Source organism: Nylanderia fulva, unplaced genomic scaffold (assembly GCF_048542155.1).
Source record: "Nylanderia fulva isolate GAGA-0341 unplaced genomic scaffold, ASM4854215v1 Scaffold27, whole genome shotgun sequence".
Taxonomy (NCBI): domain Eukaryota; kingdom Metazoa; phylum Arthropoda; class Insecta; order Hymenoptera; family Formicidae; genus Nylanderia; species Nylanderia fulva.
In genome coordinates, this window is record NW_028190336.1 from 2,726,066 (window position 1) to 2,739,819 (window position 13,754).

Here is a 13,754-nt window from a genome sequence, read left to right on the forward strand (position 1 = left end):
ATGGTTTATATTTTTTATAACTGCAATACATATATACTTTCTTATAGGATATATTACATATTATTCATAAAATAATACCGAAAAAATTATTATAACTGAAAATGCACAACAATGTAATATTTATATTTATTATTAAATAAAATTTAATTTAATTTTTTATTTTTATTAAATTATTAAATGGTATTATTAATATTATTATATACCAATTTTAGATCAAGACAAATGAGTGGTTAGAAAAATATTCGGAGAAAGATTTTGAGAAACGTCCAATGCACAATTTTCATTCGAGACTTTTCGTGAGTGTAATATTACACCAGAAAAAAATGTTTTTTTTCTGACACAAGTTATGGATTATTCTGTCTACAGAATACCGTTTTACAACGGGAACGCCTGAAACTCTCTAAAAATTCCTGAAATTCCCTAAGCGTACATGCATTTCTCATTATAAGATATTGTTAATTGACAAAACTAGAAATATTGAAATAACTCGTCATATTATTACTAAAATAGTTTTATCGCATGATTATTTTTAAATTATAGATTAATAAGATTTCTAAATTTTAAATAATTTTTTATCAAAGAAATATTGTAAAGAAATTCATTAAAGAAATGTGATTAAAAAAGGAATAATAATAAAATAATTTAAAAATATCTAATCCAATTTTTTTCAAAAAATATATACATTGTAAAAAGTTTAGAAAATATTAAGAAAATCAAATGGACAATATCAATAATTATTTTTTGTAACAGAAATTTGCGTCTAATTTTTAAACGGAAAAAGTTAATAGTTTAAAAAGACACCCGTATATCGTTATCTGTGAGAAATATTTTGTATATATAAAAAATTTTTTTTTAAAGATATTAAAATAAATAAATAAAATCGAAAAATTGCAATAATTTTTTATAAAAAAAAATAGTTCCTTTAAGTTGATCAAAAAAATTATAATTAAAATATTTCTTTATTTGTACATATTGTACATATTATACAAAAGATAAAACAAGTAATAAAAAAACGCTTTACTTACATTATAATACATTACAATTTTTCTTAATAGTCAAGAAGAAAAATCCTTAAAAGTTGTTCAGAAAATTATAAAAAAAATTTTTATATATTGCGTCGATCAAATTTTTTGTAACATATCAGGAGACCTTTGATTCTATAGAAATGCGAAAAATAAGATGAAATATTATACATATAAATGGAAATGTTATCGTGTTATAAGACACAAGATACGCGACTGGGACTCCATGTTTGTTGCAGATGCAAATGAAGCATGTTGGTCAATATGAATGACATGTATTAAAATACGCAAATGAGTCGACGGATTTATAATCATAAGCTTATACTGGACTAAGTTTATCTTTTACAAAATATCCTTTAAAATAAATTTATATAAATAATATATTTATATACTATAATACTTATAATATTAATTATTACACTAACATCAACAATTATTATTTTCTTGCATTTATATACATATAGAAAATGAAAAGATATTTTGCGTCAAAGATGTCTGTGAAAATTGCCAAATGCATCTTTTCTAAAGCGGAGACAATGTTTTAGAAAATAATCCTGTTCTTTTACATATAAACGACATTTTATTTATTTATTTACAAAAACCATTTATATTTATTTTTTATATTTATTTATATAATAAAAGGCTGACATTAATAAATACATATATTTTTGCAAACACATACATATATATGCTTATAACTCTATATATAGTTATAGTACGGTGCCAAATAAATCTATATAAGAACATATTTTTCATTATGATTAGGTTGGATTGGAAACAAAAGTTCATTTTTTAATAAGTTATGCAACAAACTGAATAAACTGATTATCGGGAGCTAAATGAACAGATTCTCAAGTAAAGTTCAAACATTTTTTTAAATATTTTCACATTATGTATTGTATTATCAACCATGTTTTTTTTTCAAATAGCAGAGGAAAGAGACAAACAGAAAAAGGCGGAGGGAGTCAAGCGAGTAAGCGGAGAAAGATACCGTTGCATAAGCTATATTTAACCGCACCTGCTGGCGCCAGACTATCCGCGTTCGCGCATGAGCTATGCACATACGTGGCGGTGGCTCTCGACGCGTTTCAAGCAAACAAGCCGATGGCTCGTCTATCCGGCGCAGGATAAGAGCATGTTACCACTCGTCATTCGCGCTCCAACAAGTTACGCTAGAAGCCATATAAGCTTTTAGATATTAAGTTCACATTTCAAGCATATTTTCGAATATATCATACGCAGACATTCATATATGCGTTAAGCAATGATTTAGAAAGCGAAATGGTATTTTTATTAATTTTAATGCATATATAATTCTATTGTTTGTTTTTTATTTTATGTTAAATGTTTCACGTTCGCTAATCGAATAAAGATTAAAAATCAAAAGATGAGGATCTAATTGTATAATTAAATTGGTTGAGAAAATATGTTTTTAATATGAAAAAGCACTTTAATATTATATGTATATTGTTAAATTATATTTCAAAAAGGGAGAAAGCATATTGTATATTGTCCTTTGCTCATCAGAGGATGAATTAGCTTGCTTATCTCGGCGAAATAGAAGAAGTTTGATTTTTCGAATTAAAAATTGTTTTTTTTTAAGTTCATAAATAAGTATGATATCAATATATATCAATATATAACAGAAATGTAATAATATATATATGTATATATATATTTTTTTTTTATAAATACTAATGTCTCATATAAACAATGATGTTCTGTTGAAACTAGAAATATTTGTTTTATTTATAATTAATTAATCGAGAATAAAAGAATTCTATTTATGCTTGGAGAAAAAAAGATTAGAAAAATATTTATATACTCACGCAATGCACAAAATTATCTGCTTATTACTTTCATCATAAATATGTATCATTTTAATAAATAGGATATAAAAATAGAAAATCAAAGATAAAATACAAAAATAAAAAAAATAATATTTGATTACACATACACGAACATATACATACATATAAAATTGATTTCTTTTTTGTTTTCAAAATAACTCGAATTTATTCGAAAGAATTTAGTTATATATCTGAAAATTAAAATATAATTTAAATTATCATATATAATTTATCAAACACAAAATTATTCATTCAAAATTTTACTTTCACGATTAATAATGTAATATACATATAATTTGGTTTTATTAAATAACAGTGTATATTTAATTAATAATTAATATCAAGTTTTACCTCATTTTTTGAATCTTTCTAACAAAAATAATCGTGTGCAAAAGATAAATATATCAATAATTCTCTATTGTTAAAATTATTAATTACCACATGATTGTTCATTATCGCTTATAATCTAATGATATTATTATCTGTAATTTTAGAAAAATACTCGCGTAAATAAAAAGATTTAAAATTCATTGAGAAATAATAAAGTAGAAATGCTTGTGTAAAAGACTAACGAATTAGGGTGATGCGACGAAATAAGTATATGTAACAGGAATGACTCAGGGAATATTGCTCTATAGCGTGGTTAATATAATTAAACACTATACCACTACTAACTGGGTGTGCCGTTTATCCCAGAGAAATGCGTTCAATGCGAGAATTTTCAATGAAAAATATTCCATTTTTAATTACATGTACTCTTAACATTATTAGTTTTATTTAACAATAAGATTAGCTGCACACACACACATTTTTCTATATTTATATGTATTGATTTTCTTTAATAATTTTCTTCAAGTTTTTTAAATTATTTAATAACTACTTTAATTTTCAAATATTTATTAACTCCAATTTTAGAAAATTGTGTGTATGTGTAAGTTTTTAATCAGTTCAGATAAAAAAAAAGCTATAATAAAAGAGTATAAATAACGAATTAAAATTAAAATTTTACTGAAAGAAAAATGGGAATTAAAACTAAACTATATAATAAATTATTATAAATGAAATATTGATACGAATAGTAGATTTGAATTGACAGTTATCAAGAAAAAAATAAATATTAAATGAAAAAAGTATAACAAATAAATCTCCACGAATCTTCAACAAAATTACTATTGTGAAGTTATATATATATTTTCTATATTCGCGAAACTCTAAATCTTAAGCGATAGTTTGTAATAGCATATTTTTTTGTAACTTCTTTTAATTTTACATTAATTTTTAACACTTTAAAACTTAATTTAAATTTAATAGGAAATAATGCAAATTCATTAATATAGATATCAACTTATTTTTCGTACTTCATATTTGGCTTACAATTAGTCTAATATATCTATCTCTGATTTTTTTAAGGAACCATGTTAAAACCGCGTGGCGATCGCGTTATCTCGCCATTACGTAATTGATAGCGAGTTATACTTCGAACCAGCATTCGTGCCAAAAATACTTATTTTTTTAAATTTTACATATACTTTACATATACTCTTATGTATTACGCTATAATATAAAATATGTACACAGTATTATAAAACTGCATTGTAACAGCATAAGTGAATAAATCACAAAAAAAATTATACTGAATCAACATTTACATCAAGAAAATAGATTTTGCAAAGTATAATTATATGCATTCTAATATTTTTTATAGTAAAAAAGATAAATTTAAAGAATTATCATTATTATTATCTAATAACAGAACAATACATTAAAGAAAGAGAAATTAATTATTAATAATAAATAACATTAAGACCCGGTTGTTTCAACTTCTTAGTAAATTTTATCCGACAGATATAGCATATGTTCGTCTTTTATTAAAAATTTATCTGAAAACAAAAAACAAAGATATATACTATCTGTCAAGTAAAATTTATCGAGAAGTTGAAACAACCGGCCCTAAATGTTATTTATAACTATCTAAATAAAGTACTTTGTATAGACATTACGCAAAAAATATAATTTTAAGAACTTGCCTTACAAATCTAAATATATTACATTTTATATAAAAAAAATTAAATATATTTTATACACAACATACATATCAAAAAAATGATTTTTTCACGTCCGCATCCCAATAAATATAAATAAAAAGCAATTTTCAGACAATAATTTTTCGTTATCTAGTAAGCATTATATCAGATACATCAAAAGTCGTATATGAAAGATTTGATTTATTTTTGATAGTTTGAAAAATGAGTTATAATGCGCAAATTATTTTCACAACAAAATGTTTAAAAAAACTTGAAAAACAATTAACAAAATTAAAAAAGTTTATCAGATAATAAAATATTAAGATACACAAAAGTTTGTGTGTGTATAAAATATCTATATATTTTACACATTTTTTAATAAAAACAATCTTTTTACGAAAAGGTTTTTTATAAAGCATCAAATCTTGGTGGACTAGCATTTTATAAAAAATCTTTTTAAAAAGGTTGAATTAATAAAGAGTTTTGGGCACAAATATACATATATAGATACATATTCTGTTACAATGAATAAAAAATATTTTTGTAGTATACGAGATATTTATAGAAGAGCTAAACTTAATATAAAATTTAGAGTTAAAAATAAAATAGGAAAACTTTGTCATGAAGAATCAAGATAAAAAAATGAAATCACATAGAATTTTCCTACATCAACGGCTAATTTTAATTTTTCATAACAATGTAAAAAAAAGCCATCTTCGAGAAGATTAATTAAAATAAAATATATAGCAAGATTTACAAGTTTACTTTAATTCACATACAATTAACATACAAAAAATGTGGAAGATACGTAATATTTTTATTGTAATTGTAGGCACGTAACTGCAATTATAAGTGCGATCGAGAATATTTTTTTGCGTAATGCATAAATTATCTTATTGTAATGGGAAAAATTTAAAAAAAAGTCAACTATCAAAAAAAGAATCATAATTAATGTTAGAAGCGTGAATAGTAAAAAGTTTATTAGTTAAGTTTTAGAATAGGAAAGATGTGTGTGTGTGTGTGTTTAAAATATGTGTGTGTAATCTTTTCTATATATATTCCGCGTATAAAATGCGAGATATTTCTACATCTCCGTGGATAGAGAATATTTTCATGGTGTATTTAAAGAAATCACTTGAATCAGATGTCTCGATTTCGGTTCTCAGCTCGATCTTCACTTACTTGATGCCGAGGAGATGTTTATACCAGCCAGCTGCGCGCACATTGCGCCGCTGAGGAAGATCGATCGGTCGCTTGAGGAGGAAAACGACGACATGGCGCCTGTCCTTTAACGCGTAGGATCTGATACCCGGGATACCCTTCTCGTTCTCGTCGTCGTCGTCATCGTCGTCATTGTCATTATCATTGTCGTCGTCGTCGTGGTCGTCGTCGTCGTCGTCGTCGTCGTCGTGGTCGTCGTATCGTAAAAGCCTGACGATCTCGTATGAAACATCCGTGACGGACTCCACCCTCTTCGTTCGTCGGGGAGATCTGCGGTTCATCGAGAGAATCGCTTTTGGAAGAGGGGGAAGGAAAGGAGAGAAGGGACTGCGACGAGTGCGACGTCCATCGCGCGAGTCGCGCGCGCAGGCCTAAAAAGCGCACTGTCAGCCGGAAGCGTGTAGCACACGATATCGAGGAGGTGGTGGAATGGAAAGATAACGAGCAGAGAGAAGGGAGGAGCGAATAGAAAAAAAAAAAAAGGTAGGAGTAAATGCGAAGGACGAGAGGAGAGGAGATAAAGGCCTTGGCACCGGATACGATCAGTTTAAATCTGTACGAACGCATGAAGAGAAAATATGTTGTAGAAAGATCGCAGAAAGAATCATCGAACGAAACGTGTTACCAATTTCTCTTTTCCATTCCTTTTTACGAAGCAATGTTACGTCGCGAATAAAGACGCGAGAAAGACGAAAGGCAAGAACGAACTGTAACACAAATAACATGGATACACCTTGACCGATCGAAGCGAACTGAGCCGTAAGCGGCCGCGTTGCGCGTCGACCGGCTGGCAACGTACCATCAACTTTCCCCCTTCCTGTGTGTTCGCGTAGCAGTGCGCCGTCGCGACTACTACTATCGTGCCATTAGCGCACTCTCCCACTACCCACATACTACTATCAACGCTGCTGTATATGTGGGGGAAGTGCGCACGGGAGCACGCAAGAGTTCAGAAGCCGTCGAGTCGCGCGATCCGACTTGCCGCGTTGGCATGATATGGGGATGCTAAGAAGAGGTACGGGGAAGAGAACGATGCTTCACGCGGTTTCGGCGACACAGGGATTGGCTGACCGTGAATGGCGCAGGTGGCGGCGCGGTGGACCGACCGACCGACCGGCCGGCTGGCTGGCTGGCCGGCCGGTTCGGCTCGGTTAGGGCAATGACTGCGTTTAACGTGCCGTCGTGCACACGAGTTGAAAGAATCCTCGATAGCTTGGCGATATATATTTCGTTAGATATTTCCAGTCTTTAATTTACAATTAGAGAATTTTGGATCTCAACAAATTCATATACCACTCATCAGTTTTGCGATTCAAGTATTTGCTTTTTCAATTCATTTTCATCTTCTCAGATTTACATTTATCAACATTTCAAGCAAATTTCATCAAATTGTACTTGGAACATTTTCGTACGTAGCTCCCGTTAAAAATCGAGATAAAATATCAATAATAATAACGCGATATTTTCTTAATTAATATTTTCTGCTATTAGACATATATTTCTTCAAAAAAATTAGGAATATATTGACAAATATAATTTCCTACATATAAATATTATGCTTATAAGTGTGTACGCATACACACACGCAGAATCAATTTTTGTCATAAACATTTTTTGAATGTGAAAAATAAATTTTGTCCCTTTTTTATAAAAAAAAATGTAATACTTTTAATTCATAAAATATTATCGCGTTAAATAAATAAAAGTTACTAAATAAAATTACTTAAATCTAAAATTATCTTTCGATTTATCCGGTCGCGATCATCGATTTATTTCGGAACCGGTTTACACGGGTTTACACGTCCGATTAAGATCACGGTAATACATATACATGTATGCGTACAACACATTTATACACTATAATAAATTCCATATTGTTTATATATTTGTATATTATATATTATTCTTATTATTATTAATCTGATATTACTTCATGTATATGTGTGTGTATATTAATTTCTAATATGGCTGCTCTGTTTACATTCAGATATCACTTGTATGTATATATATATACTTGGCTTCACCACGCCCATTAATCAACAGCTTATACATATTTTTTTGAAGGATCGTTATGCGTATATTCTAATAATTATTAAATATATGCACGTACACGCAGGATCGCTTAAATCTCTCACTGTATGCGCGCGACTTCTGCAATTATAAGTAATTTCAAATTTTGCTCCAAAGACTGAGATTGCATTTGGATATTAACGAAATGATCAAAGCTTAAAGTTGTAGAGCAGAATTCGAAAATCAGATCATTTTTCGATATCAGCGCAGAATCGGTCAATAATTAATCAATAACTAAAATAACAGTCAAGATAAAAGATTGATTTTGCATCTCTTGACATAATTCTTATTAATCTTTGATAGACTTAATCATGCCATATTATATATATTTTGTCGTTCGAGAATTCATCTTGGTCCCAACATATCATTTTACATAACCGATGCACTTATAACCATTCGACGTCAATAATCTTATCAGCGTCGAGACCTCGATGACCCTATAATGTTTTTATACTGTAGCCCAAATCCAAAAAATTTTATCGGAGCAGCACATTCATCATTCGTTCTTACGAAATAGGGCCAGAGGCTTCCATGATAACGGTATAGCAAAATAAATTCGATATGCATAGAGAGAATAATGGATATATATATATATATATATATATATATGTGTGTGTAATTATAAAAAACAATTCAAGTTTTAAATGAACCATACGGTAAATAAAATCAGATATTTGCCGACCTGAAGAGACACATTCTCGTTCACATGCAAATGCATTTTTTCTATGCATGCGATCATGTTCATGAATAATATGGAAGTGCGCATGATTCCGTAAGTTTGAACTATTGTCACATATATACAGACTATTTCAAAACTTCATCGATAAACTACCATATGATGTAAGATTGAAATGAATAGGAATTTGAAGAAATAATATTTAAAACACACACAATGTGCGTGTGTGGGTGTATAATATGATAATATTAATTCATACATTCTATAACAATTCATAAATTTATTGTTAATAATAGATTTCCTAATCGCATTTTCCGATTATTCTTATATACGTATAAAAAATATAGGCAGATTTAAAGTCATTAAAAAATTGTGAAAATTATATTTTAAGGATATGTTCTTTGATCAAAACTGTTTCTTAGTGAAAATGCGAGACAGAAGAATTTTATTTATCGCAAATTTGTTTATTGCATGCGCATGTTCAAGCTTGTACATAACATTACAAGAGAATTATTTGTATGCAAGATAAAGAACGATATCTTGAATATAATAGAATCGAATTTTGCACATATCCAGAAACTCTGAAGTAAGCCATATGCTACATTGTCAATTTATTATTTGCTTAATCAATTAATTAGGTATCACTTATTATTTATCGTACTAACGCTATACTGTATTAAAATGAGCGAGACAATTGTTAATTCTTTCGGAATATAGTAATACTTTTAAACATTCTGTTTTATTGGGACTTAAAGGAATCCAAGCCGAGATTTCATAAAGTAAATCAGTAGGCCACGACAAAAATATACCAGACGTCTCGATTAATAGCATACAGATGATGGCATTGACCGTTACATTCATTATAGCAATAAAATAGAATTTATATTCAAAGGCGTAATTTTTGAAATCTTTTGCTTTGTCTCTTTTTTTTACTTTCTTCTGTCGTTCCATTCTACTTTCTTTCCTTTTTCTTTTCCGCTAATTATTGAAAGTATTTATAAGTATTTGAACATTTAAGTATCTTTAACGCGTATATTTGATTGTGCGTATTATTATTATTATTATTATTATTTATAAAACAAGCATATAAAAAAATTATTTTTGCTATATATATATATGCTATATATGCTATTAAAATTTATTTTATAAATAAATAAAATATATGAAAAAATGATATTTATTTTATACAATAAATATACACGAAGAGAATTTTCTTCTAGACTTTACCTGAAAATCATGGCAATCGCGGTACAATAATGGAGCGAAAATATATTTTTTCTATATAAATGAAAGAATTCATAATAATTTTTATTCGTATATATTATTTTGCATGAACAATGTTTGAAAAGCGGTCAATTCGATTAATCGTGAATCTATCTCTCGCCCGATGACCTGTGGTCCAGTCACACTAATCTCTCGCGTAGTTAACATAACATTTTCCGCGCGCTCCTTTGGTCCTCGTTACTGTCACCAAAAAAAGCAGATAACCCGAGATATGCTCGCTCGGGTACGCGCGTTCTCTCGTTATCATCGCTTCCATGACTCGATTCAAATCATGTTGCTAGGCGAATGTAAAATTATGAAATTTTGCAGCTCTTTGGAATCTCATTAATCATTTTCTCATTGTCTTAAATAAAATCGGTTGATTTTAAATTAATAGTTTAATCATCAGAATCTTTAAATTATAATTATTACTAAAAATGTTTGTATGTATATATAAAATTATCTTTTTTGATATTTAATTAATATTGAATAATATTATAAACATGCGTATATTATTAAGATGAACTCAATATAGAGTTATATATATATATATATATATATAATGTTTATTTATATTTAATAATTTTCTTAAAAGTTTGCTTTAAAAGATAAATTTGATTAATTTTTTATTCAGAAATTCTGATTTTTTTTATTTTTATCAGATTTTTATACTTTTAGAATGAAAAAAAAACAACATTTATATTTCTAAATTTCGCAAATAATTCTTTTAATGTGATACACAAAAAATTGAATTTAATAGAAATTATAACAGTTTTAATTGTTAGAGGGTTGACTATGATAATATAATTTGGAAAAAGTATATAACGAGGGGCGTAGGTTGTTCACAAACATGGGAGTGTCATAGATAAAGGATCGATGACAAAAAGAGAAGAAGATAGTAAAAAAGTAGATCTCTCCCTATATCCTTCGTTTGGTCATTCTTTTTATAAACAGGCGGAGCCCTTATATATGCCTTATTATAAGTAATTTTCATTTTTCCGAGAAATTTAAAAAAAAAATTTTTTTATTGGCGCTCCCAAATTTACAAATAAAAAATTTCATTAATTTCAAAGAAAATTGTCATTTGTTCGTCCACAAAATAACATTTTTATATATGTTTTGAACATCTCAATTTTAAGAAAATAAAACACATATAATAAAGAAGTTTAATACATTTCTTTCGCATTTCTTAGACTAAAGAGCTACTTTTAAAAAGTGTTTTTTGTTAAATATAGAAACTAAGATATAGCAATTAAAAACTATAATAAAGTTTATAAATATTTTATTTATTTCAAGGATTTTAAAAATATATATTAAAAATGTTGTAAAAAAAATCTTCAAGAATTTTAAAATTATTATAAATATCAAAAACTTTCAAATTGTTAAGAGATTTTAAGAGCTAAATTTTTCAGAAACTTTAAGAATTTTAAAAACTTTAAAAATTATTTTCCTTAAATTAAAAAAAAATTTAAAAGATTAACAAAATTCTGATAGAAATATATTTATTTATTTCAAAAATTGTAAAATTATAAAAAAATGTTTAAAAAACTTGTAATAGTTTTAATAGTTGATGAATTTACAAGTATTTACAAAAGTTTGTATTTCTTGAAATTTGTGACCGAGCTTTTAGAAATTTGTTTAAAATTTTGATAATTTTGTATACCAATTTTGAAAATTTTATGAGAATGTTCTAACAAACTATCAAAATGCAATGCATTTTATGTAGCTATGATCTGATCATCATTTAATAATTTACTTGCACCCTGTAGATTGTTTTAAGACGACCTTAATAGCGAATTATTAAAACGCGTGAAATGGATACGCGAAAAGAGAGTCAATGAGCGGAAACCAACCGATTGTGCGCGCATATAAGCAATTGTAAATCGTTATGTTAATATCGTTGCCGGGGTTTGCCGGGGTCGCGACGGGTCACCATGACGTCAGCGGATGCAGCGACTCTCCGTTGTGCGACAAACTGCGATATATATTGTATGTATGTACATACCTACATATCGATAAAGTATCAGTAAAAAAAGTATACATTTTTTCAGTTACAATTATTTTTTTCAAAATAATATTAAAAAATATTGCTCTAATCTACACGTAATTTCATATTTATTTAATATTTTGTTTCAATTTTCAACAAAAACCTTTTTGAAAAGATATTTCTTGTAAAAAAATTAACTTTTTTTTTAATTTAAGAGAGAGAAGTTATAGTTTTGAAAGTTTTTCAAATTATAATTTATTATTATATTTTTTATCAGTATATTTGTGTAAAATGAGTAAATATTTAAGAAAAAAATAAAACCTCTAAATAATAAATAAGTAAATAATTAAATAATAAATTTAAAAATATCTCTCTTTATACGTTTTTTTCTCTCTCTGAACTTTTTCATTTGTCTTTCTTTAATTTTTTCAAATTTAAAAATTTTTAATTCTTTACACTCAAAATTTTATTTTAATTTAATTTAAATATTGATACTTGTAATTTTAAGTAATGCTTACTTAAACAGATCATTTCAATGTAATTCTTTATTAATTATTTAAAATGTATATTTTTTTCTTTTTTATCAATATATATCTCTCAATTTGGATCACAATATCTTTTTATAGAATATTGTAATTTTCAAATATATTATTTGTTGCTTTTTCTTTTTTATTAATCAAGATTGAATTCGAAATTTGTCGATGTACGCGGTTACTCTTTTATAACTGAATCATTTTGTCATTCAAAAAAGAGATTAAAAATATATATGTTTTAATAATGTATATCTGTCCTTTGATATAACATCATTATGCATATACTTTTTTTACGATCTGCACCAGTGAAAATTTTTGAGGAAAAATGTTTTTATTTATACTAATTTATATTATTTATTTTTATTATATACGGAGGGATCATATATGTAAATTCTTGTACAAATATAACTTTTGCTTACGTTTATGTACTGAATTTTTAATTTTTCTATATTTTAATAAATATGAGAAAAGATCTATCTATTTTTTAACAAAGGAGTAATAAAGATGAGGATTAGAATTCCATCTTTAAACCTTTCAATTAAAGAACCAACTATACAAAACACACACGCACATACACCACATATATTTCCGCTTTACTGTATATATTTATCAGCGAATTACTAAATGCGCTTTCATTTAGTTTATGCATAATGTAAAAACATCATAATTTTTACATTTTTAATAGCAACGAATATTGAAAACTGATTGTGAATGCAACCGAGTTCGTTGTTCTTTATATATTTTATAATTTTTATTTAAGTGGCGACCTCTGTCCTTCACATTTCTTATTACAAACTACAAAATAAAATAGATTACCGACTTTCCTATCAATCGATAAAACAGATTTCTTATTTTTTATTGCAATAATTCTCAAAAAAATTTTTTTTTTAAATATAAAAAGAATACTAAATTAATAATAAAATATTAAATAGAAATAATAGATTAATATAATAAAATAGATTCTCTTCATGATGGACGTGGTGCGCTTTAATTGTTATCAGACTATTTACTTAATTATTCATATAGATGCGATACATTGAAATATATATATAGTAAAATGTTTGTGAGAAATTTAAATATATATCATAATGTGTAAGATACAAAATAA

The 13,754-nt window shown here is 26.9% G+C and overlaps 1 pseudogene across 1 annotated transcript; it reads right to left on the reverse strand.

Moving 5' to 3' along the window:
• Window positions 1-1,626: 1,626 nt before the first annotated feature.
• On the reverse strand, window positions 1,627-7,167 carry LOC114931442 (uncharacterized; annotated as a pseudogene). The gene is made up of 2 exons (XR_014924921.1): window positions 6,079-7,167; window positions 1,627-2,194 (listed from the first exon to the last, which is right to left on the reverse strand). The product of XR_014924921.1 is annotated as an uncharacterized LOC114931442 (transcript).
• Between the last annotated feature and the right edge of the window lie 6,587 nt (window positions 7,168-13,754).